Genomic DNA, 27525 nt, shown 5'->3' on the forward strand with positions numbered 1-27525 from the left:
GCCTTGGTGTCTGAAAGTTTGGGTTCCCTAGTGTTGGGGAATTTGAGAGCAGGGAGGTCAAAATGGGAGGACGGTGGGAGCACACCATCATAGAAACTGCCAGAATTAGACATGACAGAGGCAGGCCACCAGAAGACTAGATTCCAGAATTCAAACAAAAAGTTATCTTGATACTAAAATTTGTTTTAAGAATTGTATATTGCAGAATACACAGCCTCGGTGTATCTACTCATCAAGTGAGCTGAGCAGACCTGCTCGAACCTCTGATGTCCTGGAATTCCAGCTGGATGCAGTGAAGACACAGATGTCAGAGGCTTATCAATTTACTCTCCCCCCTGCCCCTCTTCTAATATCTCAACGCCCATAATCAGCTTGAAGACGTTAATGAAGAGTTGGCACCCTTATTCCCTGGGCTTGGGGACTGAGGTGGTTAATATTGGGCTATCTTTCTAGGGAAAAGTAGTGGTTTTGTTGGAACAGGGAGGATTAGCTAGGATTTATTGCATAGCCATTACCTATTCATAGAAATATGTATAATTGTTATTAAGATGAAGTTATAATTTCTTTCTTTCTTTCTTTCTTTTTTTTTTGTTTTTTTTTGTTTTTGTTTTTGTTTTTGTTGTTTTTTGGGTTTTTTTGTTTGTTTGTTTTTCGAGACAGGTTCTCTGTGTAGCCCTGGCTGTCCTGGAACTTACTCTGTAGACCAGGCTGGCCTTGAACTCAGAAATCTGCCTGCCTCTCCCTCCCAAGTGCTGGGATTATAGGCGTGCACAACCACTGCCTGGCGAAGTTATAATTTCTTAAATGGTACAAAGTTTACTTTGATTTCAAATTTAAGGTTTTCATTGGTATGAGCTTCTTACTGATATAAAAGTGAGATTAATATTGTTACTCTCGTAGGCATTATGCCTATGTAACAGATTTAGGTATACAAGGCTTAGACCCAGTTCTTCTTTAACTTTTTTTAAACTGATTTGAGATGGTTAGCCTGTGAGTTAAGGGCCTATAGCAAATTCATGGCTCTGAGTTTATTGTTAGGGTGTTTTCTATATTTTATTTAGAGATAACTGAGAGGAGTTAACAGACAACAGTCCAGATTGCCTTACATGGATAGTTGGTTTTCAAAACATCAGAAGCCCACTGAATTGATGTTACAAACATTTCTGTATTAATGTTCATTTTGATTAGAGACCTGTCTGTTCTTGACAGCTTCCTGTCTTGGATTCTAAGAAGAAATTTAGCATCTTTGGAGTTACTCCAGTTGTGTTAAGACAGCCACCAAGCAAGAATTGCCTCTTTTTATCTACAGACAAATCACTGTCCAGAAAAGGACACACTTGCTTCTACTGATTATATCTGCCAAGACAGAGTAATTAGCCCTTAATAATTCTGCATCACTTAGTCTGTCAGATGATCCTGGGTCAGAAGGCTGAAGATTGGATGCTCCAACGTTTTGTAGTATAGGGACTGTCCAGGTGTTCAGAGGTCTCTATAAATTGGCTAAGTTTTAGAAGCGAAGCTTTGTGCTTCCCATAATTTCAGTTAACTCAGTCATTCTGGATTTCTGACAGGGTTGAAGTCTTATAGTCTCATAGCCAATCCCGGCTATTTACTTTGAGAGAAAAGATTTGAGAGGATGGTTTTCAGCTGACATTCATTCTAAAGCCAAGAAAAAAAAAAAAAAAAAAAAAAGCCAGGTTCAGAACTAAGTCTTTTAGTTAGGAGGGATGACAGAGGTTCTGTTTAGTCAACAAAATGATGGACTGGGTATTAGGTCTATCTTGCACCTTACTGACACAAATTGGTATAGTTATGCTCTAATTGTATTTTAAGAGAAAAGTTTTATTTTAACAGGAAGGGTGATATGTAGGAGGAGCTAAGGTGGGAGGAGTAAGAAGAGGAGAGGAGGAGGAGAAAGATAAGGAGAGGAGGAGCTAGGTGACAAGAGAGGAGGGGGTGGGGGGTGGGGAGAACATGGAGGTGGATATTTGCGTGTCTCTGCCAGTCCAAGATAGTTGATATATCTAGGTTGGGTATTGGGTTACACTTCTGATTGTATGGGCATCTTGTTATTGAGCATCACCAAACTTTTAAAGCCTTTGATTAAGATTAAAAATAATAGTATAAAGCAAAAAGGAGAAGCAGGGATGGAATAGGGGTTTTCTAGGGAGGGGAAATGGGGAAAGGGGATGGCATCGGTAATGTAAATAAAATATCCAATAAAGATTTTCACATCAAAAAAAGAATATTGGTATACAAAAAAACATTGGTATTTGATGCAAGGAAATGCATCAAACTGGTGATAACCATGTTAAGTAAAATAAGCCAAACCCAGAAAGAAAAATATTGTATGTTTTACTCTATATAAGGAATCTAGGCAGTAAATTTATACACAACTTAAATTATACATACATACATACTTAAATTTATATAGATACACAAATTATAGGTATAATTGTATATATGTACATGCATATACATATGAGACTCACTATTATGCATATGACATGAAAATTTAAAGAGGCTGTGAGAGGGAAGACACTTACAGGGGAGGGAAACAAGGGAGGGCAATAGAATATTTGTGACCTGAAAGAAGGGACTGGGTGGGAGAGGCCAGTAGAGAGCAGATAGAAGGAAGTGGAGAGGCAAAAGGACTCAGTATGACACAAGTGCATGAAAATTCAAACACCATCATTTTACATGCTAATATTAAGACCGACATTTTTTTCCTCTCCAAAACAGATTTTCTTTTTAAATGAGAGAACAATCTAAGGGTTGGTATGAGTCCCTCTTCAAGTGGTCTCACTGGCTCACCACCCTTGCCTCTGCCCTGACAGGTTCTCTTATCTACTGATGTTAGCCTTGACTTATGGTCCCTGCACAATCAATGTCAACTGGAGCCAAGAGATGGAGGGAGAGGACAGGAGGTGGAGAGGGAGGGGAAACAGGAGGGGAGGGGGAGAGGGAGCTCCTTCTTCTGGCTTCCCTGGGCATCTACAAACATATGCATGCACACACACAAAAATAAAATAAATAACTCTTTTCAAAAGAAGTGGATTTGAAAACAGAAAGTGACCAAGAAAGATTGGGAGGAATATGTTGTGTGTTAAAAAAAAAAAAAAAAAGGTTTTTAATCAGAAATGACATGTGTGTAAAAATTATACCATATTTCATTAATATGTACGAATAGAGGTAAATCAATTTTAAGAATAATATTTAGCTAAAAACTAATTAGAGAATGTAAAAATGTGTTCGAATAAAGATAAAGTGAAAGCAAAGTCACACAGAAGGAGGAGGGAGAGGGAGGAAGGGGGAGGGAAGGAGAGAGGGAGAAAGGGAAAAAGGGAGAGATGGCAAGAGAGGGAGGGAGAGGGTGAGAAAGGGAGGGGGAAGGGGGGGCAAACACTAGAAGCAGAGAAGAGCAAATGCTAATTTCTTTCTGGGTTATGTTCCTTTTAAAAACAAAACCAAAGGTATTTACAGGCTGGCTTGCTGAGGCAGAGGTTAATGTGATCTAATGAAAGGAAACTGATGTGCTAAATTATAGGACTGCTGTTCAGCCCATCTAAATGAGTATTCTTTTCAAACTGGGAAAAATTTTAATATTAGGAAATCATCAAAATAAATGAGAGATGGTCTGGTGGCCTCTTGTGTGGACATGGCTCCAGTAGACGCAGCTTCACAAAGTGACACATGAACGACAAGGGAAAGGGCAGCTGTGGTGGGCAGGCAAGGCCGGGTTTCCCCCAAAGGCAAAGAGTGCGAGGAAGACTGACCTGAGGCTTAACCATGTTGAGCCAGTTGCAGATCCCAGAGAACTCTGGCTACGAAGATGCAGAAGCATCTTGAAGTGGGAAGTGATGGGTAGAGAAGGGCCAGGTGACCCAGTTCTAAGCTGATTTTGCTATTAATGAAGTCATGCGATTTTACTCAAAATAAATAAATGATTAAAAACAGGACATAAAGGCGTGTGTGGCGTGAGTACACACATGGATGTTTTACACACAGCTAACACAAATCAGAATGTTAACATATTATTGTCGAATGCCGGAATTATGGAGTTGGGGGTTTGCCTCTTTAATTATGCTGGAGTCAGCCTCCAAGGCTTGCACATGCCAGGTCACTTCTCTCTCACTGAGCTAGATATACTTCTACTCCTGAGCACTTTTGTGTTGGTATAGTTTTATTTTTTATTATTTGTGATAATTTATTATTTTAATAATAAAAGGCTTATTATAAAACAGTAAAGGGATTGAATATTCATTACAGAAAAGAATTCCTATAACATAAATAAGAATATTCAACATAGAGAAGTTTTACTGTAGTTAAGAATTTCTGGGGCTTGGAATGGGCATAGCTCCACCAGAGACTGTTGGCTAGACTGATGGGACCCTGGGCTTGCTCTCAGACACCAAAAAAATGGAGCAAAGAAAAGCTTCTGAGGATCAATTCATGGAGCACAGGTCTAACAGACAAGGTGGTTTGAATGAGAATAGCCCCTATCAGCTCATGTATTTAAACACTTGGTCCCCAGTTGGTGGAACTGCTTGGGAAGGATTAGGGTGTGTGGTCTTACGGGAGGAGGTGTGGTCTTACGGGAGGAGGTGTGTCACTGGGGGGCGGGCTTTTAGGTTGTAAAAGCCCACACCAGGTCCAGTGTCTCTCTACCTGCCCCTCTGTCTGTGGATCAGGATATAAGGATCTCAGCGCCATGCCTGTCTGCTTGTCATCATAGTTATCACAGACTAACCCTCAACAATTGTAAGCAAGCCTCTAATTAATTTTTTTTTTAATAAGAGCTGCCTTGGTCATGATTTTTTTTCACAGCAGTACAACAGTAACTAAGATGAGGAATATGATTTTCTGTGTTGCTTTCTCTGATTCCAAGTACTTTATTTTTATTTTTTTTTATTTTATTGTTAACAGATTCCCATTGCACTTGGTGGTTTAGATCTTACAACACATAGAAGAATTTCCTGGAATGCATATTAAATGCTTTGTGCAATGACTTCAGATAAGGAGTGCTCAGCCTAACCAAAGAGTCCCACAGTGTACCAAGAACTCCCTTCCAACTTAAAGGAGAGTATTTAAATCTGCCTACTGGAAAGTTCTGCAGAACACAGAAGCAAACCAAGAAAGACCCCTCTCTAGTGGATAAATGTGGCAAAACTTGGACTAAGGTGATTTTATGAGTTGGTATTTGAATATTAAGTGTTGCAAAGAAAGGTATTTGTTAATTAGAGCTAAACTGTAGATCCACTTGAAATTTAAATATGGAACATTGCTTTAATGCATAATCATCCTTTTTCCTTTGGAATTTATTCTCAGAAGTTAATTATCAGAGAAAGAAATGGTGTATGCCTGTAGTCCTAGCCCTCTGGAGGCTGGCACAAGATCTGGAGTTCAAGGACAGCCTGGGATACAAAGTGAGATTCTGTCTTCAAAAAAAAACTCATATTAAACCAAACATAAAGTACTCTAAAACACAATTAGAAATAAAGTTAGCCAACCTCGTGAAGATAAAAGGTCACCTTTCATGATAGCTCTTCTCCTAGGATGTACAGGGGAGGGACTGTTTGGAGGATGACAAGAATTAGAGCATTCTGGGAGCAGAACTTCACCTCAGGAGTTCAAAGGCACAGGCTTCACTTGCTTGGTGCATTCCCAGCCTGTCCTCTGGTCCCATCTGTTGTCTCCAGCTCTCACTATACTTTTTAAAGTCTGCCCTCTCAGGCTTGATGTATCATGAATACAAAATATGATCTCACCTTCAAGTTGTAAGTCCTCTTCCCAGGACGCTCAGCAATCACTAAGGTCAAGTCTCCACATAACCTGGAAGAGGAAGGAGTCTTGGGTCTGCACGTTCTGGTTAGTGTGCCCCAGTGGGAACTCGGAGAATCAGCATGAGAGTGGATCTCGAAGGTTCTGGCTCAGTGAAGACGGAACACAACACTGTTCAATGGCGACTCAGTCGACGTGGATGCCCACGGGGCCCCAGGAAGCAGAACAGTGATGGCGGCAGGAAATGAGACGCTCAGTGTTCCAGGATCACAGAGGAGAAGGTGATGGGAATTTCCTCTCCCTCCCTCCCCTTGAGTGTTTCTGTAAACAGTACCTGGATCCATCATGCCTCCTTCTCCTCCCTTTGGCCCCAAAGCCTTTGCAGCTTCCCCATACCACTGTTTTGCCATGCCAATACCCAAATGGGGTTCTGTTTTTTGTGATGAGACCCTGAAGATATAACTGATTATAATTTAGGGTCATGCTGGGAAATTTGCTACAACCTAAGGGAACACATATGAAGGAGGTTAGGGGAATGACTCACACTGTGCAATCCTGTGGTCCTTTGAATGAGAAGTCCCCTATGTTTGAATGCTTGGTCTCCAGATTGGGAACGGTTTGGGAAGACTTAGGAGGTGTGTCCTTATTGGAGGAGGTGTGTCTTAGTGTGAGGGGCTTTGAGTCTTCAAAGCCTCCTTGTGATCCCCAGTGTTTTCTCTGCTTCCGGTATATGGATCGAGATGTGGCTTCTCAGCTGATCCTGCTACCTTGCCTTAAACTGTAAGCCCAAATAAATGCTTTCTTTTATAAGTTGCCTTGGTCACGAAGTTTTATAACCACACTAGAACTTATCATCACCTCTATAGTGGCATGAAGAGGCCACAGAAACTTGGGCCTGTTTATGCACAGAGATACAGAGTGGATTGTGAGTATATGTCTCAAGAAAGGCAAAAGTGGTCTGATTAACAGCACAGGTAATAGCAGTAAGCTGGTGGGTTGTTTCCATTATCCCGAGAAGACAGCTATTTCCTCAGGAATAAGCCTTCTGGTGCCACAGAGTTTCAGACAATGCCCAGGCCTTCGAGAAGAAGCGTTTGGGGGTGGGGAAATCCTAATTTAATAAAGCTTAAACAAAGTCTGGCTAGGAGAGGACATTTCCCACTACTGTGCTGAACATGAGTGAGTAACAAAGCAAATGTGAATTTAAGAACCACTCAGGGATAATTACTAGCTCCTTTTTAAAATTTAAAATTCTCAACACTGCACTTATTACATCAGGATCATAATGTGTGGAATGAATAAATTACTAGCTGCTGTAGTTCTGTCACCAAGGGAACCCCGGGTGACAGAGGCAGACGGCAAACAGTTACTGTTTGTGCCCATAAAGGAGAAAAGCAAGATTTGCTCAGGACATAGTGGCCGGAAGATATTTCTTGAATGACTGCATTCACATCTCAAAGAATCAATGAACAGAAATGAGAGATACATTCAGCCTCAGTATGTTTTAAATTGTGCTTTAAGAAGCAATGTGGTGAGGACAGGCGGGATATTCTAGGAAGATCTGAGGGCTGCAGTGCAGCACAGTTGGATGGAGGTGAGGCTAGACCAGGGTAAAGTGAAGATGGCTTTGTAGCTCAGGCTACACAGCTTCATCTCCATTTTGTGGAGGTTGGGGCGGGGGGGGCCCAGGGGAAAGGAAAGGAGGCTTTCAAGCTAAGGACTGGTGTAGTTAAAAATGGCTGGGGAACCCAGGGTTTCTCACTCTACTCTGTGTGTAGTTGGCTGGGAACGCTCTGGGTTCCTCCAGGCTGGAAGTTAGGCCTGGCTGCTCACTAAAAGCCTCTCCACGGCTCCTCACAGCATGGCACGGCACAGCACGGCCAGGCACAACCCCAACACACAAGAAAGTCCTTGGGTTTCCAAACCAGTTTATTGGCATGATGGATGGTGGATGGATCTGGATGCACACCCCCATAAAACCCAGGGCAGTCCTGAGTTAAATAGGGAGGGGAAGAGAGGGGGGAGGAGCTAGGGAGGAATGCTTATTTGGCTCCACCCTCTGGCCTTCAGGTACCTCATTAGTATGTAAATCTCTCTAGGGCCTGAGGCCTGTTTATCACCCTCCACCTGTGTCCTACTTGACTGAAGGGCGAAGGTTGAATGGAGATTAGACCTCGTGGTGTCAGGAGCCTGGGTTCCAGGGCATGGCCGAACCCACAACCCAAGAACCAGGGTACCCTTCTACAGCCCGACAGAGTGGCAAAATTGCATTTGTGCTTTTCAAGTTCATTACATGTGAAAGTTCCATACATATTTGTCAAATTGACTTTTTATAAGGTAATGGAACTGTAGCTAAAATTCTTCTCAACATAATTATAGTGCTTTAAGTTGGGAACATTTTCATGGTAGGTGTGGTTAGCTCCTATTGTTGGTTTCCTAGCAACCCTGCATCCTTTCCTGGAGCAATCAGAAGGGTCACTTGAGCATCTCCACTTTATAATTACCCTAAGGAACTGCTCTAGAGACATTTATTGAGTTTACTCTCTGTGTCCAGAAAATACAAGTCAGGTATTGAGGAAATGATTGAGGTTTGGTGTGGGGTAGGGTGGTGCTTGTGCACAGAGGGCTGAGAAATGCAGCATGGGAGACACTGAAAGACGAAGATTGCTCTCTATCACACGATTCTCAGTTTGAATTCTCAAAAAAAAAAAAAAAAATTAAACACAAAAGATTTTGTAGTAAGAAGGATAGAGGGTCCCCAGAAAGTTGTCATCGGGCTCGTAGGGTGATCAGGGATGGAAGAGGAGAGGAACCAAGGGCTTACGGAGAAACACGATCAAGGGCTGACAAGCTGGCTCGGCATAGGTAAAGGGGTTTGCTGAACAAGCCTGGTGATCTGAATTCAATTCCTGGAAGGAGAAACACAGTTTCATAAACTGTCCTCTGACCTTCCTTGGTCATATATACATACATGAGAATAATTAATAAAAATTTAAGTTATCAGCTGAACGCTCAGCAAATTTTTAGCCATTCTTAAGGAGGGTAGGAGAATATATTAGCCTCAATAAATCACTTTGACATAAGGGTTAGTTTGAGTTGAAGGTAATTAAAAAGCAACAAAGAAACTTTAGGTCTCTTCCCACAAGCAAAGTGATGGTGGTTTTCCCTCCTAAGCAGCTCCGCAGTCAGTCTGAGGAATCTGTATGAGACCCTTGCTGATCGAGCCTTGCCTTATCGCCAGTCCCCTCTGTTTTCACAATTCACCAAAGTTCAAAGTCACTTCCCCTGTCCTGTCCCTTCTCCAGAACATTACTATCAGCGTGTACATCATAACTGGTGGAGGCTGAGGCAGAAGGATCTCAAGGCCAAGGCCAGCTTGGAATCAACAGTGAGTTTGAGGCCAGGCTGAGCTAAAATAAAACCTCAGCCAAAAAACAAAAAAAGTCGCCCTGTGCTTTCTCCTGCTGGTGCTGAGTCTGTCCCTGATTCTTCACTGATAACTTCTCTTTGTCATGTGCCAATCTATCTTTGTCCGTTTGGTTTACTAGGCCATAGCCAAAGAACCTAAGAAGGGTGAGAAGAAAGAAGTCTTAACTTTCCACATTGGGTAGAGCAATCCTTAAAGAGGTAATCACCCTCAGTCTGTAGATTACATACAGATGCTGAGGGGCTTAAGCAGACTCGCCCAGACCAAGGCTTTATCATCCTAGAGATGTCTGCACAAAGACAAAAGGTTTCAGAGAAGCACCTACCATCTCATTGTGGGTGGCTGTGAAAGAGTTAAAAATTTTTAAACCTTCCACAGATGGAGTCAAGAGTGCAGATCAGCTTGTTCTGCGCTCTGGGTCCTAGGAACCTAGCTATCCACAAGACAAAATAGATAAGATAGGAGTTCAGAGCTTAGAGTTCAGGTCAGCGTGACCGTACACCATGGATACCAGAAACTAAAAACTGACCATAAGGTAGATTAAATAGGGTTTGAGCTGGGAGTTCAAGTTAGCGTGCCTATACACCCTGGATACCAGGAACTTGGCTGACCACAAGATAGATGGCTGATTATGTATAGGCTCTTAGAGAATAGCCTGTTCCTTGTACCCTGTCACAAACTGAATAATGGGCTGGGACTTTCCACAGGTGCTCTCCAATAGCCCTCCCTTACTCTCCCTTGGTTGTGGTCCCCCTCCCCCGAGTTGTGGTTTTGGGCTTTAAATTCTGTCTCAAAAGCCCCGGGGTTGGACCCCATTGCCCCTGTGTGGGCTACAGGTCTTGACCTCAGTATACTGATTAAAATATACCTCTTACTGATTACATCAAGTTTGGTGTCTTACAGTTAATGGGTGGCTGTGAATTCCCAAGACGTGGGTGAGGTCCTCCATTCATGGGGGCCTTACAGCTGTGGCAAGTGAGCATACATGGATGCCCTTTCTTGGCTCTTCCAGGACCACAGAGGTCCTGACCTGTGACTCTCAGTTCTTCCTCAAAATATTACACATGTCCTTTCTCCATTTCCCTAATGCAGGCTCCAAGAGTCACTGAAGGAACACCCTGGACTTAAATAGTGTACAAAGGCATCGAGCATTTATTCTGAAGAAATTATCATCATGTAGAAGAGGAGCAGGGAGGGGTAACTCGTCCTCAAAACCGCAACCCCAGACAAGGGCACGCAAGTCTTATGTAGGAAACTAGGGGAACTTTAGTTAGGGTTAGGTAATCTAAAACTTCATTGGTGAGTGCCAGGGAAGTTACATGGATCAGTTTCTGATTGGGTGCTATGTTAGTTTCCCTATGTTTATTGAGGCCTTGAGGAATTCCGGGAACCAGCTTATCTCTAAGCTTATTCTCCCTTTGTCAAAGCCATCAAGGATTAACAGCCCATTGTCAGTAACTTCTGAGGAGACTAATCTGCTTCTCTGGGGTTTTTGGACCTCTTATTAACATGCCCCTTTGCTTCTCTGGCTGCTTCTTAGGGCACACTTTGGCCATCTTCTCCTTTAAGTAGAATTCCAAAGAGATAAGCCCCTACCCTCCTCTCGGATCACAAGCCTCTCCTGTCCCATGGTGCCCCTCTTGCCTCCAGGCTTTCAGAATCCATTTGCTTCCCATATTATTTGTGTGAGTGAGTGTGTATAAGGAGAAGCCTTTGGACCAGAAGCACTGAGTAAAAAGACATGGAAAGTTAAAGTAACACACACACACAAAGAGCCTTTTGCTCCCCTTGATTCAAGTCTCTCATTAAAGTCAAGATTTGGGTATAGCTTGTTAGAAATAAATTGAGGCCGGGCAGTGGTGGTGCACACCTTTGATCCCAGCACTTGGGAGGCAGAGGCAGAGGCAGAGGCAGGCGGATTTCTGAGTTCAAGGCCAGCCTGGTCTACAGAGTGAATTCCAGGACAGCCAGGACTATACAGAGAAACCCTGTCTCGAAAAACCAAAATAAATAAATAAATAAATAAATAAATAAATAAATAAATTGAGGCTAGCGGGCGAGATGGTTCATACTTTAATCCAGCACTCTGTGAGCTCCGGGGACAGTCAGCAGCAGCTTTAGATGAGAAGTTTTATGATAATTATTCCCATGTTGGCATCGTCAACATCTCCTGGGAGTTATTAGAAGTGCAGATGTGTGTGTGTGTGTGTGTGTGTGTGATTTAGAGATGATAATCAAACCTAGATATTTACAGGGGTAGGCAAATCTCTCCTACTGAGCTCTGCCCTCCTGCCGCTATTGCTTGGCTATTGATATGTAGCCCAAGTTGGCCTCAAACTCATAATCCTCCTGCCTCTGCCTCCCAAATGCTGGAATTACAAGCATGAACTATAAGCTTGGCTTAGCTAGGAATGTAAATTCTTAAACTCAGAAATCTGGGTGAGACAGGTCATCTAGGTAATTTGGATACATGCTAAATTTTGCAAACTAGGGTCTTAGGGTTCCTTAATGTGTCTACAATTCTAACCACCTAGACAACTTTTAAAATGAATAAAGCCTCAGCTCATTTTCAGAGTCCAATTTCAGTGAGTGTTGGATTTAGCCAAGGCAGTGGAACATTAAGAGGCATGCGTATGGCAACTGACTGACGCCATGCAAACACAATCCAAATCACCCCAGGACAGAGGAAATGCAGCAACTGAGAAGCCTTGGTTTGTCTTACATCACAGATTGTCTGTGTGATGAGTCACACTCCACTCTGGCTCCCAGCACTGCTTACCACTGACAACTAATCTGCCATTTGCACTTAAGGCTTCCAGCTGCCTCCAGCCCTGGGGTTCTCAGATTTGTACCTGGCCACTCCAAGTCATGTCAAACACGGACACAGAACCTCCATCCCTACACTGAAGCACCCAGAACATTTTTACAAAAGTCATTCCCACACTGAAAGTTTTTACAAAAATCTACTATGAATTCCTCATTTCAAGACAATATGTTTAATAAGTAAGACCACTATGCCTTTGGGGTTCCTTACAGCTCTCAATAACACAGTATATTATAGAATAAATATCATATAGGAACCTGAACAAGCTTAATGCAACCGTGTCCTCTCCAGAGGAAAACAAATCAGATTCTGTAATGTGGTGTCTTACAAATAGCGTTATAGCTTTGCCTTAGGCATCAAAATTGGTGGGCAAACCCCTTACTCTCTGTCTCTGCTTCCGCTTGTCCAGGGTTGGTCCTTTTGTTTACTGTCTCAGCTAGAAGGAGAGAAGCAAAAGAGTCTGTTACAGCTGGGGCCAGGAACTGCTAGGAATGAAGTTGGTTGCTTAGCAACACACCCTCTTATCCCTGCCCTCCAGATATCAATTTGTGATGTTCTGTTCCTCCTGGCCTTCTCATAGTGCTACTCTAAGTGTTCATTTTAACTAGCTGTTACCTACATAAAATCGCAAGGCAGGTAACGCATAGGTGATATTCTTATAGTAACATAGTAAAACATGAAATTTGCATACTGTGTAGAAGTATACATTTTTAAAAATATAGTTGGTGTGGTGATTTGAATAGGAACGGCCCTCACAGAATTGTGTCTGAATACTTGGGCCATAGGGACTGGCACTATTAGGAGGTGTGGCATTGTTGGAGAAACTGTGCTACTTGGGGGCAGGCTTTGAGGTCTTGGATGCTCAAGCAAGGCCTAGTGTAGCAGTCTGTCTTTTCCTAATGCATCTGGGTCAAGGTGAAGAACTCTCGGCTCCTTCACAAGCACCTGTCTGTTTGCATGCTATCACGCTTCTGAAACTGTAAGCCAGGCCCAGTGAAATGTTTGCCTTTATAAGAGTTGCTGTGGTCATGGTGTCTCTTCACAGCAATAGAAACCCAAACTAAGACAGCTTTTGGGTTTTTCTGTTTTGTTTTTTTGCCTTTTTGGGAGTAGGGGGTTGAAACAGAGTCTCTCTTTGTAGCTCTGGCTATCACTTTGTAGACCAGGCTAGCTTTGAATTCTGCCTCCCAAGTGCTGGGATTAAAGTCATGCACCGAATCGCCTGGTCCACTTAGTAGAAATTATTTAGTAGCTATTCACAGAATGTCTACAACAGGCTTGAGACTTAGCAAAGCATTGTATTAGAACTTTTCAGGGGTGCTAGCACCTGGGATGCAGAAGCAGGGGAATCAGGAATTCAAGGATATCTTTGGCTACATGAGACTCTCAAAACCAACACAAGTTTCCAAAGGTAGATTTTATAACAGAAATCAGTATTTCTCTTTCTCTCTCCCTCCCCACCCCCACCGTGTGTGTGTGTGTGTGTGTGTGTGTGTGTGTGTGTGTGTGTGTGTGTGTGAGATGCAAACATAGGTTAGATCAGACTGGATTAAAAGTAGATAAAAGGGACTTCCGGTCTGGGCCCGAGCACTGAGCGGGATCACCAGCGGCAGCTCTGCACCCAACCTCGCAGAACCTAGAAGAAGCGGGGCTACCAGAAGCTCTAACCCGGGCAGTATCTAAGTATATATGTTTATACAAATATTGATAAATAAAGTGTTTTGGAAAAAAAAAGTAGATAAAGGCAGGTTTACTAGGTGCTGCTCCCAGATGGGTTCAACTGTAACAAAAAAACGGGGCTGAGGTTAAGTGCCCGGGTTAAGCCAAGGGAGATTTTTAGATCTTAGGTCAGGAGTAGAGAGGTGTAAGCAGGAGCTGGGACTGTGCCTAGGTATGGTAAAAGCTGAGCACCTGGGCTGACACTTGTGTAGGCTGGCCACATCAGAACCGCAGGTTGCATAGGCAGCCAGGAATGCAGGGCTGAGTCATTCCTTTGTTCTGAATTCCTCTGTTGGGGGTGGGGTGAAAGGAAGATGGACTGGGTTTCCCCGCTTGTGCAGGGGATCACAACCAATCAGTTCATTTTTATATTCAAGAGGAACCACTGGCTGAAGGGTCATATAATGAAATTTGAATTTTCAGATGTTTGGGCTGCAGTATTTAATCATCAAAGTTAATTGCATTACTATAAATTGGCAGTAAATATCTGAAAAATACCATCTACAACTGTAAACCCTAAGGCACTTGGGGCTTAAGCTAACAGATACTATGGAAGACTGAATGATGAGTAAGACTTACAAGGCTCAGTAGAAAACAGAAAGCTACACAGAGCTGTCTGATGTATTTGTGGACAGGAGGACTCAGAATCTTAAGGAAATGGGCTGAGGGCGGGGCTTGATGGGCTGAGGGCGGGGCTTGATGCTGGGATACTTACCTAGCAAGCCCTGGTTTGATGCCACTGCATTACAGAAGAAAACAAAATCTTAAATAAGTTACTTCCCTCCAAAATAATTTATAAATTGGATAAAATGTAGGTAAAATCCTAGTGGGCATTTCGAGGCTCTTCTTTATCTCTTTCAAAATACCGTACAGAGAAGAAAAGGACCGATAACAACACTGGCAGTTTTAGGTACAGAGCACATGACAGGAGGCTCGCCTGGATATTAGGACGTCTTATACATCTATAGGAATTCAGGGAGTGTGGTACTGGCACAGGCTTAGAAAAGCAGACCCCTGGAGTGGAATGTGGGACTCCTGAAGGACCCATGCTTGCAGAAGCCTTAGTCAGTGACCTCTAGCAACTGATCCTGGCAAACAGGTTCTCCATGGGTTAATGCAAAGTCAGTAAATTTTACTCCTACATCACATCATAAACAAAGGTACATTCCAGAGAGCTTTATATAATAAAAGTTAAATTGTAAAGAACCAAAAAAAAATGTATATGAGCATACCTTCTAGATCTTGCAGTAGGGAAATGGCATTATTTCTTAAGAAGCACAAACAATGGAAAATATTGACATATTTGTTAAAGAACAATTTCATAAAAGTCAAATTCATGACCCTCACATAAATATAAAATTAATGGGTTAAAGATTTTATTTACCTCATCCTAATTGATACGGGTCTGGGGTCTTCAGAGACTCAGCAGTGTGACCATTATTAATACATTTTAATAAAGAAGAGGTTTTTCTTCAGACACTGGCACCAGGCTTACACCTGGGACTCTAAAGTGTAGCCCTCAGCCATCTCAGTCAGCGGTTTTTAAAGGCAAAGAATACAAAGTTACAATTTGTCCTTCTGCAGGCAGAAGGTCCTCTCTGCAAAACAAGTTTGTGGTCAGAAGCAGAAAGAACAGGTAAAATTAAGCCTCAACAGTTCTTAACATTGGAGGTCTAATTTGCTTTTTAGTTCTCTTAAACACAGAGGTTTTAAACCTTTAAACATAAATTTAGCCATTAACGTACTGTGTGTAAGGTGTTATAGTCCAGTGTACTGCTAAAACAAATGCCTCAAACAGAGGTAACTTACAAAGGATGAAAATACAGTCCACAGTTCTGGAGACTGGAAAGCCCAAGATTAAGGCACTGGCAGGTTGCTCCTAAGGGCTGGGTCCTTCCAGGATGGTACTTAAGAACCACATTCCCACACAGAGAAGGCAGTAGCGGAAACAACAAAAAGCCCTCTAGGCAAGTGCTTTTCCTCAAGATTCCCAATTCCACTCCAGTGGGTAGCACACTATGGCCTCTCTGCTCCTGCAGCCCCACCTTTTAATAGTGCAGTGTTAGGGCCACCCTGAGCAGTCAGCTGGTATGGTCCTCATGAGAAGACATTAGGGATCTACACATATACATGGCAGAATGAAGAAATGTGGAAATAAATTCACAAGTAGGAATGGAACTGGGGAGGGTTGGGGTTGAAATGAAACCGTAGGGACGAAAGGAGTCAGTTCTGCAGTCACCACTGGTCAGGTTTTATCTTCATTTCTAGAGACAAGAATTATTTTGCACTCCTATTTATAGTATTTGCAAATAAAAGGTTGTAAAACAGCTCAAATCGAACGAACAGCCCGCTGAAACTAGATAACCTTGATACCAGCTCAGCCTGGAATTCTTCTGCTCCCTTCAAGAAAGAGCTCACACAGTCCAGCAGCACCAACAGAACGAGCTGTTCCTAGTGCTTAGACTCAGCACAGAAAGACAGTGCACAGATGAATGCCCATCCTAGGAGTAAGGAGTAAGGTTGACAGAGCTACTGACAGGACTGGTTCTAACTGGACTTTGCTCTCAGCACGTTGGGATCCTCTAGGGGCACTGGTTCATTTTTGCAACTGTGAAAGATAACAGAGATTTGTTTGCACAATGTCTACCCTAAGAAGGGCGTATCACCTGGGCAACAGCTTCAGGAAAACCACTTTGCAAGCTCTGAAGCAGGTTGCTTAAAGAACATGACCTTAAGATGCAAAAACCTGACTCTCACTAGAGACAGAAAACAGTAGAAACCAGGCCTATCTTACTGTCTTAATCTAAATCACTTGGAGTAAACACTCCGTGGCTTTCTACTGAAGATTACAGTCACCTTTCTGTTTATTGCAAATGTTCTTATATATCTAAATGTATTTTAAAAGCTTTAGCATACTTTTTGTCTACCAAAGATGTAAGAAAAATAAAGTAATTCAACAGAGAAGAAGACACCGTTCAGGAGCTCCAAACAAAATCCTAATTCAAGGGACACAAGGCCTCCTATATGTCAGCATGGACATAGAGACCCTGGACTGTGGTGAGACTTTGAGGAGAGTGCAGAGAAGAGACCCCAAGTCACAAGTAAGTTCCTGCCCATCATCCAATCCCTGAAGCAGAAAAGGGTGACTTAGGAAAGGATTACAAAGACTGGAGATAGCATGGAACTATGGGGATGGAAAAGTGTTGAAACATGAACTGGTGCAAACAGTGGAAAGCCAGTTGTTAGCTGTGTAACTGAAACACCCAGTCTGATGGAGGCAGGTCCTCCACTGAGGCGCCTCTTCCCACATCACTCTGACTTGTGTCAAGCTGACAGAAACCAGCCAGGACACCATCCAAAGAAAGAGTCTCCCTAGAAATAATTCTTATACCAAAGAAAAGAAGTTAAATTGCCATGTTGTTATTTAGAAAGTTAATTTTAAGGACCTTTAACTGGTGCCTGCTGATGGACCTGCATCTCTTTGGAATGAAGTAGAAATATTACGTAATTAGACAGTGGTGTCGACTGTATCATTGTGTGAATATACTCAAACCACTGAACTGTGCACTTTAGAAGAATGGATTTTATATCTGTGAACCATTATGTGGATTCTTTTTTAAAAGGTATTCTTTTATTTTAATTATTTTATTTTCTGTGCATTGGTGTTTTGCCTATATATATGTCTGTATGAAGATGTCACATCTTAGAGTTACAGGCAGTTATGAGCTGCCATATGGGTGTTAGGATTTAAACCTAGGTCCTTTGGAAAGGCAGTCAGTGCTCTTAACCACTGAGCCATCTCCCCAGTCCCATTATGTGCATTCTTAAAAGTATCCTTTCAACAGTTAGGCCAGTAGGGGCATGTGACGAGGGTCCCACAAATGGCAGCTGGTTTTAAAAGACACTTTGGGGTTTTGTCACTTTTTTTTTATTATTATTTTATTGCTTTGCACATGGGTGTTTTGCCTGATGTATGTATGGGCACTATTTTGTACACAGTGACTGCAGAGGCAGCAAAAGGATATACAATTTCCAGGAACTAGAGATGCAGACTCCTGGGAGCTGTTGGTGATGATGGCTATAAAACCCTGGTCTTCTGCAAGAACAACCAGTGCTCCTAACTGCTGAGCCATCTCTCCAGCATCCTGTACCCCTGTACCCCCTGTTTACACACACACACACACACACACACACACACACACACACACACAGAGAGAGAGAGAGAGAGAGAGAGAGAGAGAGAGAGAGAGAGCGACAGAGAGAGAGAGAGATTTCATTTGGCAACAATATAGGTTCTGTCTTTTCAAAGACATATATAATATATTATGGTGAAGGAGTAGAACTGGGGGAGACAATGTGAAAGAGAAGGAAGAATGATGAAGAAAGAGGTAACAGGAAGGTAGTAAAGATGGTGAGTTTTCTTCATGACCGCCTTCCCCGTCCCTCCCGTGTGGTATTCAGTCAGAGCCTCATGCAGTCTTACTTCCCATGCTTTCACCCACACTGTGTCAGCTCACTGACCAAGTCAACTGCAAACCCTGTGCCTGCTCCCATATCTAATGTGCGAGATGCCCTGCTCCCATATCTAAAGTACGAGATGCCCTGCTCTATAAAGTTGTCCTTGCAATCTTGATTTCTGTCTCAGTGAAAGAAAACTGTAAATATTTGTACAAGCTTATCTTTTATCTGAGACGACAGAATTTTCTCAAATCTGCTCTCGTTCAATGTAATGAATATTTATTATCTTCTCAATTTTAGGCATTCTAGGGATTTGGCAGTGGATGTATTGATACAGTGATTCTTAGAGTGTGAACACAGGGCTGGTACATTTGTATTACCTGCAATTTTTTTTTTTTTTTCTTGAGAGAGAGGTTTATGTAGCCCACACTGGTCTTGCTCAAATCTATGCAGTCAAAGATGACCTTGAACGTCTGATACCCCACTTCTACCCCTCCCCCAGGTGGAACAGCAGATGTGCAGCAATAAGCCTAATTTATTGGGAAAGTTACTGGGAAGTGCATGTTCCTCACCCATGGCTACTGTTTGTCACCGTTTTCCATCACTGTATTGAAATACCCATGGCAACTAAATCATGAAGAGAAAAGGTTTATTTTAACCCTCACATGCAGTTACACATGCAGCACAGTGTAAGGGAGCAGGTGACCAGTGTGTCCTCTCCCTGCAGGGTCTCCCATTACTCTTAAAGACTGTATCACCTGCCAGCAGGTACCCTGGGGGCCAAGCCATCAACACACCTGAGTCAGAATCCAAAGAGCAGCAGCTGTAGAACAAAACAGGTGGGGACTTTCTTTAAAAAACAAGTTATTGGGGTGACTGAGTACACGAAAGGTTGAATCATTTTTTTAAACTAGATTAAGAGATGATTTCCAATGTGATGTCTCAGCTGGGCAGCTGTGGCACATGCCTCTCTAATCCCAGAGGTAGGAGGCAGAGGCAGGTGTACCTCTAAGTTCTAGGCCAACCTGGTCTTTAGGACAGCTAGGGCTACACAGAGAAACCCTGTCTCAAAACAACAATGATGATGAGAACAACAAATCAATATAATGTTTCACATATGACTGCTCAGTAAGTAACAATGAATGAATGAATGAATGAATGAATTACAAAAGGAGACTGTGAGTTGTTGGTAGACTTGAGGACAGGATTAAAATTCCTTGTCTGTGTAGGTGTAAGCCTACCTTCTGCTCCCAAATGGCTTGTGGGTTCCTGTTGTCTGTTGACTGGGGTTTTTTTGTTTGTTTGTTTGTTTTTTTGACAATTGTGGGAAGAACCAAGCAAGCAACAACAAAAATAAGTATACTAACAACAGCAGGCGCTTTGAGGAATTGTGAGATACCACTTGGCCTTACTTTAGTGGATAAAGCAGGCGAAAGCATGCCCCATTGGCTTATGGGACAAGACAAATGAAGTCATTGTTAACTCCTTCAGCCCTAGAGCAGAGTAGACAGTCACCTGTCTTCTCAGTCCTTCTGGAAGTGCACTGAACTGGTTGGCACAGCTTGGCTCAGTATTTTTAACAAAGTTAGAACTTGCTTGGAGACCCAGAACTTCTTTCACAAAGCTGTTTTTTTTTTTTTCCTTGAATGAAGGAACCTCTTGTGTCTCTGCTGGGCTCCCACTGGCCCTCTGCCTGGCTCCTTGTAAGGCCTCACTCCCTCTCAGACTGACACTGCAGGCCCTTTGAAAGCCACAGAACATTTGTCTCTGCTTCAGAACCTCTTGAGAGTGCTTCTGCAGTGTCTCAGATGGAAGCTTCCTACTGCCCCAGAGTAGAACTGAGTGTCCTTGGGGTGAAGAGGCTTCTGGTTTTGCAATGTGACATTTGTCACAGCGGGGCATGTTTTCAACTCTCACTTCCTGTTTTAATTCTACTTGGAAATAAAATATGCTGAGATTTAGTTTCAAAAGAGCTTTCTCTGCCAACTAGAAAAGGACAAAACAGCAGTCAGCTCATAGGAGTTGGCAGGCAGGCGTCTGCTTCCTGTGCCGGCCCTTGCTTTGTTGAGATAGGGAAGGCTTTGTCTGGAAGGGACTGTGAAGGGTCTTGAGGTGAGCCAAGGTTTTCCTGGTAGAGCAGACCTGGGAAGAAGGAGCAGGGTACTGGGGTGGCGGTGTAAGAATGTGGGGTTTATGGGAAAGGGCTAGAATAGCAAACACTTCAAAAACCTTTGGGGCCTCCAGAATTGAGACTATTGAATGGTAACATGAAAAAAAGCTATATCCAAATGATATTTAAGGGTCGATGAGATGGACCATCAGGTGAAGGTGCTGGCCACTGAACCTATGAATTTGAGTTCCATCCTGGAGTTCATCTGGTGGGAGAGGAGAACTGACTCCCACGTGTAATTGGACCTACACAAATGCACTGTGGCACTCACGCCCATAAAGAAATGTAATCTAAAATGGTTTTAAGGATTGACTCTGAGTGAAAGAAGGGAGCACATAGTTGCTGGGATAATCCAGAGAGTCCAGGAGCTAAGACACTGTCTTTAGTAACAAGATCTGAGGCAAAGCTAGCTGTAAGGAAGGAGAACACACCTGACTTCTGCACACTGCCCTCAATGGCTCCTGATCCAGTGCCCTTTCCCCTAGCCCCGAGCTAGGGGATTTTTTTTATTCCCCTACATTTATTTGTCTCCTGGGGCTCTCCTTGCAGAGCACACAATAGCTGCTGAACTCACTGCTGGCACAGTGGAAAACAGAGTATGTCAGACCAGCAAGTTATCTGAAGTGTTATGTTTTGTCTAGAATAAAATGCAAATGTCTGCGTTCTGCTCTGTAAAACCAGTGCTCTGCATGTGTGCCCTGTCTCCCCCAGGGTCACACTTCCTCCAGGGTGGGAAGAAGCTGTGTTCTGGTGATGCCAGTCTGTTTGTATTTCCTCATACTACAGGAGCAAGGATGCCAGGCTCACCTTTGCACAACGATCTTGTGTTCTAGAGACCAGAACTTCCCTTCTTTGTGGTGAAAGTATTTACTAAGCTGAATTTACTCCATTTACTTACTGTCTTTTCACCTGTATGAATAAATCTGGGACTCAGTTAATGGGCTTTACAGATCCATAGGCAGCTGATTGTGAGTAGAGGACACTAGGTTCCAGTGTGGTGTGTAGCTTTAACTCCCTGGCAGAGTGCTCTACACAATTCTTTCCTATTTGTACGTAACTATAGCTGCCTTTGGCTACTTTGTGAGTTCTGCCTTCTTCCACCCTTTTTTCCCACCCTTTCAAATCTCCTAACACTAGATAGGAGAGAAAAAAGGATAGAGAGGACAGGGGGCAACAGTTATCATTAGACTACTTCCTGCTGATTAGGGATGTTCAGTTCCTTGGGGCAAGCTTGATTTTCACAACCAGAATATCTAATTTCTTCTTGTTGTTTCTTTGTTGTGCACAACTGCATAACACATTTCCACCACTAACAACCAATAACCCACTGCCTCTCTCATGGGTGGATTTTTTTCTTTATAAATTTCCCAGAATCCCAAACACCACACAACTGCAGAACTATCTGCAGCTGGCAAAATCCCACTCCTCCTAGAGCATGAGTCAAATCATAGTCAGCTGCTGTGGGCAGTCTCAAGGATCCCATAGCTCACACCTGGGATTAAAGCAAAAACATTCTTATATTTCTGTGTTTTTTTTTTTTTTTTTTAAAGAAACCATATTCTAAAATTCTCACTACAGGTAATATATTCCCAATCTCCTCATGAATGTTTAAAACTGAAGATAGTACCAAATCCTATATACAATATGTTCCTTCCACCCCATTGTAAGGGTTTGTGATTTGCTGAAGAATGGTACCCTAGACTCAAATAGTATGCGAAGCAAAGAGTGTTTTAGTCTGCAGAAGTCCTGCATACAAGGGTCTCCATTTACCAGGATGGAGACGCCCAGGTGAGTTTGTAGGTCCAATTTAAAACAGATTAGGAGAATTTGTGGGAGGGGTAGGTGACTCTTACCTTGTTTGGTTGGCTCAGTTTCTAAAAAGATGGGGTCTTTGAGATTGGCTAGTGCTCTGGGGACATTCCAGAACTGCTGCTGGGGGTGTGTGTCAGAAACTGTTGCCTGGAAGCCTGGAAATTGCTGCTGACTCACTGCTCTTGCCTCAGGCTAGGTAGCAGGGCAGCTTCTGACTGGCTGCAGGAGGCCTGTAGTTTTTCTAGTAACTGATTTGCCAAGTTCTAGGAAACAGAGATCTAGGCCTAGTCTTCTGAACTGACAGTTTGAAGCCTGTCATGGAGTCAGCCTGTCTCAGTCCTCTCACAATCTGTTTTTCATCACAACCAAACATTTAGGACAAACAAATGACCACCTAACTTTTGTAGTTTGAAGTGCAACAGAAAAACAGCATGAATATATTTTTTCTTCACAATTTCTTGTTATGGTGATTTGAATGAAAATCACATATTTGAATGCTTGGTCCTCATTTGGTGGAACTGTTTGGAAAGGACTAGAAGGTGTGGCACTGTTGGAGGAAGTGTGTCACTTGGGGTAAGTTTGAGGGATTTTTGTTTGTTTGTTTTGTTTTTTGTTTTGGGGGTTTTTTTTTTGTTGTTGTTCTGGCCTACAAATTGGTTTTTCATTTTTTTTTAAACATTTTTTATTGGATATTTTATTTACATTTCAGATGCCATCCCCTTTCCCCATTTCCCTTCCCTAGAAAACCCCTATTCCATCCCCCCTTCTCCTTTTTGCTTTTATACAATTTTTAAATGTTAATCAAAGGCTTTATAAGTTTGGTAATGCTCAATAACAAGATGACAATACAATCAGAAGTGTAACCCAATACCCAACCTAGATATATCTTTGACTGGTAGAGACACACAAACATCTGCCTCCATGTTCTCCCCCCACCCTTGTCACCTAGCTCCTCCTCTCCTTCTCTTCTTCCTCTCCTTATTCCTCCTCTTCCCCTCCGTACTCCTTCCACCTTAGCTCCTCCTACATATCACCCTTCTTGTTAAAATAAAACTATCCTCTCAAAATACAATAAGAGCATAACTATACCAATTTGTGTCAGTAAGGTACATGATAGACCTAATACCCAGTCCATCATTTTGTTGACTAAACAGAACCTCTGTCATCTCTCCTAACTATAAGACTTAGTTCTGAACCTAGCTTTTTTCTTGGCTTTAGAATGAATGTTGGCTTAAAACCATTCTCTCAAATCTTTTCTCTCAAAGTAAATAGCTGGGATTGGATATGAGACTATAAGACTTCAACCCTGTCAGACATCCAGAATGACTGAGTTAACTGAAATTATAGCAAGCACAAAGCATAGCTTCTAAAACGTAGCCAATTTATAAAGACCACTGAACACCTGGACAGTCCCTATACTACAAAACGTTGGAGTATCCAATCTTCAGCCTTCTGGCCCATGGTCATCTGACAGACCAAGTGATGCAGAATTATTAAGGGCTAATTACCCTGTCTTGGCAGATATAATCAGTAGACTATTCCACAAGTGTGTCCTTTTCTGGACAGTAATTTGTAGATGAAATGAGGCAATTCTTGCCTGGTGGCTGTCTTAACACAACTGGAATAACTCCAAAGATGCTCAATTTCTTCTTAGAATCCAAGACAGGAAGCTGTCAAGAACAGACAGGTCTCTAATCAAAATGAACATTAATTCAGAAATGTTTGTAACATCAATTCAGTGGGCTTCTGACGTTTTGAAAACCAACTATCTACATAAGGCAATCTGGACTGTTGTCTGTTAACTCCTCTTAGCTATTTCTAAATAAAATATAGAAAACATCCTAACAATAAACTCAGAGCCATGAATTTACTATAGACCCTTAACTCCCAGGCTAGCCATCTCAAATCAGTTAGAAAAGTTAAAGAAGGACTGGGTCTAAGCCTTGTATACCTAAATGTGTTATATAGGCACAATGCCTATGAGAGTAACAATATTAATCTCACTTTTATATCAATAAGAAGCTCATACCAATGAAAACCTTAAATTTGAAATCAAAGTAAACTTTGTACCATTTAAGAAATTATAACTTCGCCAGGCAGTGGTTGCGCACGCCTATAATCCCAGCACTTGGGAGGCAGAGGCAGGTGGATTTCTGAGTTCAAGGCCAGCCTGGTCTACAGAGTAAGTTCCAGGACAGCCAGGGCTTCACAGAGAAACCCTGTCTCAAAAAACAAAAACAAAAAAAAAAAAACCAAAAAAAAAAAAAAAAGAAAGAAAGAAATTATAACTTCATCTTAACTACAATTATACATATTTCTATGAATAGGTAATGGCTTTGCAATAAATCTTAGCTAATCCTCCCTGTTCCAACAAAACCACTACTTTTCCCTAGAAAGACAGCCCAATATTAACCACCTCAGTCCCCAAGCCCAGGGAATAGGGGTGCCGACTCTTCATTAACGTCTTCAAGCTGATTATGGGCGTTGAGATATTAGAAGAGGGGCAGGGGGGAGAGTAAATTGATAAGCCTCTGACATCTGTGTCTTCACTGCATCCAGCTGGAATTCCAGGACATCAGAGGTTCGAGCAGGTCTGCTCAGCTCACTTGATGAGTAGATACACCAAGGCTGTGTATTCTGCAATATACAATTCTTAAAACAAATTTTAGTATCAAGATAACTTTTTGTTTGAATTCTGGAATCTAGTCTTCTGGTGGCCTGCCTCTGTCATGTCTAATTCTGGCAGTTTCTATGAGGGTGTGCTCCCACCATCCTCCCGTTTTCACCTCTCTGCTCTCAAATTCCCCAACACTAAGGAATCCAAACTTTCAGACACCAAGGCCCTTCACTTCCACTGATGCCTAACTCCTTACCCCATCCCCCCCTCCTCCAATTACTATGATGGTATGCGTCCACCATCCTCTCATTCCCACCTCTCTGCTCTTGAAATTCCCCCAACACTAGGGAATCCAAACTTTCAGGCACCAAGGCCCTCCACTTCCACTGATGCCTGGCAAGGCCACCCTAAACTTCCTATACAGGTGGAGCCATGAGTCCCTCCCTTTGTGTTCTTGGGATGGAGATTTTAGAATGGCTACTCCAGCTTGTTTCTTAGGACCATTTGCTTGAAAAATTGTTTTCCAGCCTTTTACTCTAAGGTAGAGTCTGTCTTTGTCACTGAGGTGGGTTTCCTGCATGCAGCAAAATGTTGGGTCCTGTTTATGTATCCAGTCCATTTGCCTATGTCTTTTAATTGGGGGATTGAGTCCATTGATGTTAAGAGATATTAAGGAACAGTGATTGTTGCTTCCTGTTATTTTTGTTATTAGAGGTGAAGTTATCTTTGTGTGGCTATCCTCTTTTGGATTTGTTGAAAGAAGATTACTTTCTTGCTCTTTCTAGGGTATAATTTCCCTCCTTGTATTGGAGCTTTCCTGCTATTATCCTTTGTAATGCTGGGTTTGTGGAAAGATATTGTGTAAATTTGGTTTTGTGGTGGAATATCTTGGTTTCTCCATCTATGGTAATTGAGAGTTTTGCTGGGTATAGTAGCCTGGGTTAGCATTTGTGTTCTCTTAGGGTCTGTATGACATCTGTCCAGCATCTTCTAGCTTTTATAGTTTCTGGTGAGAAGTCTGGTGTAATTCTGATAGGTTTGCCTTTATATGTTACTTGGCCTTTTTCTCTTACTGCATTTAATATTCTTTCTTTGTTTTGTGTACTTGGTGTTTTGATTATTATGTGACGGGAGGTATTTCTGTTCTGGTCTAGTCTATTTGGCTTTCTATAGGCTTCTTGTATGTTTATGGGCATCTTGTTCTTTAGATTAGGGAAGTTTTCTTCTATAATTTTGTTGAAGATATTTATGGCTCTTTAAGTTGGGAGTCTTCACTCTCATCTATACCTATTATCCTTAGGTTTGGTCTCCTCATTGTGTCCTGGATGTCCTGGATACTTTGTGTTAAGAACTTTTTGCATTTTGTGTTTTCTTTGACAGTTGTGTCAATATTTTCTATGGTATCTTCTGCACCTGAGATTCTCTCTTCTATCTCTTGTATTCTGTTGGTGATGTTTGTGTCTATGACTCCTGATTTCTTTCCTAGATTTTCTATCTCCAGCATAGTCTCCCTTTGTGATTTCTTTATTGTTTCTACTTCCATTTTTATGTCTTGGATGGTTTTGTTCAATTCCTTCACCTGTTTGGTTGTGTTCTCTTGTAATTCTTTAAGGGATTTTTGTGTTTCATCTTTAAGGGCTTCTTCTAGATTACCTGTGTTCTCCTCAAATTTTTTAAGAGTGTTATTTATGTCCTTCTTAAAGTCCTCTATTATCATCATTAGAAATGATTTTAAATCTGAATCTTGCTTTTCTAGTAATATGGGGAATTCAGTACTTTCTTGTGTGGGAGAACTAGGTCTTAATGATGCCAAGTATCCTGGGTTGCTGATGCTTATGTTCTTGTGCTTGCCTTTTGCCATCTGGATCTCCTTAGTGCTACCTGCCCTGTCTCTGACTGGAGCCTGTGTTTCCTTGGTTGTTTCAGAACTGTGTGGGGTGGGCGTTACTTCTGGAGTTAGAGCTAGGGCCCAAGATCTGCTCAGTGCTCAGGTGCAGACAGGAAGTAACCTGTGCTCCAGGCCAGGAGTGACTTCCTGGGTTCTAGTGGGTCCCAGTTACTCCCTGTTTTGGGTGGGCATTGCTCTCTCCTTACCTAAGGTACTGCCCAGGCTAGAGCTCCTGGGGGGCATGCTTCCTTTATGTTCTGTGAGATTGGGGGCAGAGCTGCCCACCTGGGATCTGCTCAGTGCTCGGGCTCAGACAGGAAGGAACCAGTCAAGTTTGAGGTTCTGAAAGCTCATGCCATTCCCAGCTAGTTCTCTCCCTGCCTCATCCTTATGGGTCAGATATAAGGTCTCAGCTACTGCTCCAGCACCATGCCTGCCTGCTGCCAGGCTTCCTGCCACAAGGATCATGGACTTTAACCTTGTAGAACCATGAACCCTCAATCAAACACTTCCTTTTTAAAGTTTCCTTGATTATGGTGTTTTGTCATAGCAATAGAATAGTAACTAAGACAGAAGCTGGCAATGGGGTGCACAGTTGCATGACCATGCTTGAGGGTTTTATTTTTTTCGTGGGGAATGGCAGGGTGGATGAAAAAACAAAGAAATAAAAAGGAAATGAACATGATTGTTCCTAGGTGTGGTGGAGGAGAAAGTTTATTATTGACATATAGGAGAGCCTAGCCACAGACTGACACAGCCAGGACAGTACAGCGTTGTCATGACCCTGACCCATGTGAGGAGAAGGGTAAGGGAAGGGAGAGAGGGCAGC

General features: G+C 42.5%; 1 long non-coding RNA gene across 1 annotated transcript; it reads right to left on the reverse strand.

Annotated features, from left to right (window-relative positions):
- Positions 1-1109: 1109 nt before the first annotated feature.
- Positions 1110-22378, reverse strand: LOC143434416 (uncharacterized). Its single transcript, XR_013103890.1, has 3 exons — positions 22233-22378; positions 5769-5832; positions 1110-1659 (listed from the first exon to the last, which is right to left on the reverse strand). It is a non-coding gene; the product is annotated as an uncharacterized LOC143434416 (long non-coding RNA).
- Between the last annotated feature and the right edge of the window lie 5147 nt (positions 22379-27525).

Source organism: Arvicanthis niloticus, chromosome 14 (genome assembly GCF_011762505.2).
Source record: "Arvicanthis niloticus isolate mArvNil1 chromosome 14, mArvNil1.pat.X, whole genome shotgun sequence".
NCBI lineage: Eukaryota > Metazoa > Chordata > Mammalia > Rodentia > Muridae > Arvicanthis > Arvicanthis niloticus.